At 41.1% G+C, this 4595-nt stretch overlaps 1 pseudogene; it reads right to left on the bottom strand.

Moving 5' to 3' along the window:
- Nucleotides 1–511: 511 nt before the first annotated feature.
- LOC126494137 (serine-threonine kinase receptor-associated protein-like) lies at nt 512–2711 on the bottom strand (annotated as a pseudogene).
- Nucleotides 2712–4595: the final 1884 nt, after the last annotated feature.

Raw genomic sequence — 4595 nt, forward strand, 5'->3', positions numbered from 1 at the left:
CCTTCTCCTCCTCTCCCCATTGCTTTTCTCAGTCTCCAGAAGTAAGTTATGCCACTCAAGCTTACACTTCTCCCCAGCATGTGCTAATATCATTTAGAAACTCCTACTCTCTAGTTTTCCTAGTCAAGCCCTTATAGTAACATGTCTTTAGTCCTCATCAGCATTTTCTCAACACTGTTATCACCTTTCAATTAAATAAGTTATTAAGACACTCAAGTTCTCTTCGTTGTTGTTGTTTTCTATATCAAGAGTCTCCCATGTCCAATCATTCTGTTTCACCTCATATTGCAACATATGTGCTGTAAATTTTCTTCCACTTAAAAATTCTCATTCTCCTAGTTTTGATACAGCCCTCCCCTTCCTGCACTGAAAGGTATTCTCTGCTGGTTCTCCCAGCCAAGACCAAGCTAAGCCCTACTTTGGTCACCCAACTCTGTTAACTATCTCAATAGCAGCTCTTATACGTCATTATTAGTCACCAGAGCAAAAACAATTTTTATTTCTTTCTTTCCAGCAGTGCTTAAACAAAACATGTGAATATTAGGATAGAGGTACTTGAGGCTAATCAGGAAAAAATGATCACAAGATGGCAGTAGAGCAACACATGTCAGTTTTATTACTGAAGCTGTCCTTTGCTCACAGTAACACCCAGAAGCTGTGTCCTTTATTACTCTTTAACTCAAGCCCTACCCAAATCCCTGCCCCATAGTAGGGACTTAACTGAGGATTAAGAAAAAAAAAGAAGTAAGTTAGGTATTTGTTCTATCCATGCACAGTTATGAATTTTATTTTTAAAATTTAAATTTATTTTCTGTTTTTACATTCAAACCAAAGTTTACTTTCCCTCTCCTCTTCCTAGTTCCTTTTTTCCTCCATCCACTCCTCCTTCACTATTGCTCTTCAAATATAGGCAGACCTCCCATTTATATCAGCCATGTTATATATGTTATATAAAGCTGCAGTGAGACTAGGCATCTCCTTTTCTATTAAGTCTGAATAAGGCAATCCAATAGGAAGAACGGTTCCCCAACATAGGTTAATAGAGTCAGAGACAGTCCCTGCTCTCACTGTTAGAAATCTCACACAAAGACCAAGTTACACAACTGTAGCAAATATGCAGAGGGCCTATGAAAACTTTTTTTTTTGTTTTAGAGGCATTTTATTTAGATAACTAAAAAACATTAGATGTTCAGAAGCAGTCAGTGTACAATGAAAGAGACTAAACCAGTTCTTTATCGTGTAATTCCTCTTCTTCCCAACTAAGAGAAGACGTTCTGCTTTAAGGGAGAAGTCAGGAAAATAGGCAGTATATTTTTCTTCTCCATAACATAGACAGCTACAAGAAATGTAAGTGTAAAATGTAAAGTGTACGTTGGCTTGCTCATTCGAGACAGCAGGCTGTGGCACTACATGAGCATCACCCTCCTGCCTGCACCTCAAACACGCAGCTACTTTCACTCACAGGAACACCCAGTAGTTGTTCATACACTGGAGCTAATTCATGTTCCCCAATATTTTCTGCCTTCCTTGCCACAGGCAGAGAGTCACTCTGAAGGCTGATGCCTTTCTCTGCTTGTTTAGTCCATAAACTATACGGCACCTATGGCATACAGCTGGTGCTCAGGCCTTAACTTCAGGAGTTGAAGAACACATGGAATCTGAATTCTTTGAAGCAATTTCTTTCAGTTCCTCTTCGGCTGTTTCTTGAAAACTGACCTTTGACCTTGCCAGTTTCCCACTGTCCTCTTCAGGAAGCATTTCCAAAGGCCATAGGTTTTTCCTATTATAGTTTGCCACAATCTCAATGTCCCATCTTCAGAACCACTGGCACAGAGTTCACCACCAGGACTAAACCTCACACAGTGAATGGGACCAAAGTGACCTTTGTAGGATTCTAATGCTTCTCCACTATTATAGTCATACAGTTTAATGTCTTCTCCACCTGCTACAAGAAATTCCTTCTCAGGATAAAGAGTTGATGGTTGCAAGAGCTTCAAAAGATTTAATTGGCTCCAGACTTACTGCACTATGAAAAGCAATAGTCCACCCGTAAGTGAGAACTAGGACCTCTCTCTCCCTCAGGGATATAGTCCATGCTGCTAACAGACATGTTAAAATTCACAGATTTCACTTCGGTCATTGTAGCATGATCCCAAAGACTCATAGTCTTATTATCAGCTGAAAGAATCTGTTTATCCTCACTGCACCACAGAGCCTTTTTAATACCGGAAGTGTGACCACTAATTTCCTTAGGTTCTGCCTCAGGTTTGTTCAAGTCATATATGCGCAGCAGTGTATCCTGTCCCCCAGTTAACAGGTAGTTGCTATCCGGTGTGAAATCCACAGTCTTGACAATGTGCTTATGAGCCAGGGTCATCAATTCACCTCCTGTGACAGCATCCCACACTTTGGCCCTGAAATCTGCAGCTGTTGTGGCAGCTTTATTCAATGTTGTACCTCAAACAGCACCTTTATGACCCCAAAATGCTCCAATCCAGTCTCCTGTATCTCCCTGGTGGAGCATTGGTTTGCCGTCTTTGCAAGCGCTGATCAGAAAGTAGCCATCAGGGGTGATGCGGCTGAAGGCCAAATCCACCACGGGGCGACCTGTGGGCAGAGCAGGTGAGCGGCACCTGCCTCGTCAGGAGACCAAGGTAGCAAGGAGCAGGGTGACAGGAAGGGCGAACCGCGGGTGTCCTTCTCAGCGGCCAGCAGCCAGCCCTGCCCCCCCCCCCCCCCCCCCCCCCCCCCCCCCCCCCCCCCCCGCACTCACACACCAGGCCTGGTAGGAAGGAATAGGGAGGGAGGGAAGAGAGGAGGGGAGCGCCTGCCTGCCTCCATCCACAGTCCACACTGGTAGCTGCAGGAAGTGTGAAAACTTTTATTTTTTAAATTAAACTAGATTTATCTATCTGTCTGTCTGTCTGTCTATCTATCTATCTATCTATCTATCTATCTATCTATCTATCTATCTATCTATGTATTTGAGGCAGAGTCTCTGTATGTTGCTCTGGCTGTCCTGGAACTTGCTCTGTAGAATAGGCTGACTTACAGAGATCTGCCTGCCCCTGCTTCTTAAAGTGCTGGTATTGAAAGGGTACACTACCCACCAGGCTTAACATTTTATGTTTTTAGGTTTATTATTTATTTATTCTCTCTCTTCTCTCTTCTCTCTCTCTCTCTCTCTCTCTCTCTCTCTCTCTCTCTCTCTCTCTCTCTCTCTGTGTGTGTGTGTGTGTGAATGTGTGGCATGTCCCTGTGGAGGCCAGAAGAAGGCAATGGATTCCTTGGAACTGAGGTTACAGGTTGTTTTATGCTATTTGATATGAGTGGTAGGGATGGGTCTTCTTAACCTCTGAGTCATCTCTCCAGCCCCTTTATTATTATTTATAGTTGCCCTATACTTTTTCATTGTCTGATATAATAGTGAATAGCTTATTTTATGTATTTAATGAACAATTAACTTGAACTTTTGGTAAAATAGTAGTTTGGAGATTGCCTACAGGAAGATTAACTAATTCTAAACTATAGACCCAAGGTGTGTGTTTAGTTGGTTGGACTTAATTGTCTGTGTTACAAAAATGCTCATCACAGAAGAGAATGCAACAGATGACAAGAAAATTGACAAGGAACTGTCAAAGATTTTAAGATGTATACTAATTTGTAGGACAGGAGAAACTCTACATCAGAGGAAATCAATCAACATTTGAGTAGTTTTTGTGGGATGACCTAAAATCATTAAAAATTTCTTCTTTTAGACTCTCTAGATAGAGGACAGGGTTATTTGCCTGTTTGAATGCAATAGACATCCTTTTAAAATGCTTTGCTGCCTCTTGGACTAGCTCCAAGGCAAGCTCTAGTTTGTATCTGTTGCTCAGCACAAACGCCAGCCCTTGAGTTGCCGTCACAGCCTCAGTGTCAATCACTTGGAGAATTTCATGGAAGTAACTAGAGCTGTATCCTTGGTTACTTTGTTCTCTTATATTTATGACTTCTTTAACCACTTTCATAATGTGAGCTGTTGTGTTCATTATGATGTCTTTCTCAAAACCTTCCACAGAAGGTACATTTACTTGTGATGTTTGAGAACTAATAACATGTTTAGAATAGTTGATAGAAAATGGTTTCTTTGTGCCACGATATCTAATTTTACTGACAATATTAGGATGCTGTTTAAAATGCTGCAGCAGAATGTTCTCTAGGTCAACATCAATGTCAGGGTCGTCAGCAAATGAGAGTGAGGGAGGCAGAACAATGTTCTCTGACCAGATTTTGTTGAACATGTCTCTCAACTCCTTCTCTTGTAACTCAGTGCTCTTGACAAATGTGGCCACTTCTCTGACTTTTTCTTGCAACTTATGTTCAATTTTTACTTTTTGCACCTTTAAAAGGTCTTGAATTTTCTTTCTGTTTAGCAAATCCTCACATTTTTTGATGGTTTCTACTACAAGTTTATTTTTAAGAGTCCTCAAATCATCTTCAAATTTTCCTTTCCAAGAAACTAATATATCTCTGTCTTGGTCTTCTTGAAAATACTTTTCAAGTTCTCGCTTAGTGGCTTCATGCTTTTCCACAATCTGGCTTTCAACTGAACT

Source organism: Alexandromys fortis, unplaced genomic scaffold, assembly GCF_014885135.2.
Source record: "Alexandromys fortis isolate MF-2015 unplaced genomic scaffold, M_Fortis_MF-2015_v1.1 scaffold_329, whole genome shotgun sequence".
Lineage (NCBI taxonomy): Eukaryota > Metazoa > Chordata > Mammalia > Rodentia > Cricetidae > Alexandromys > Alexandromys fortis.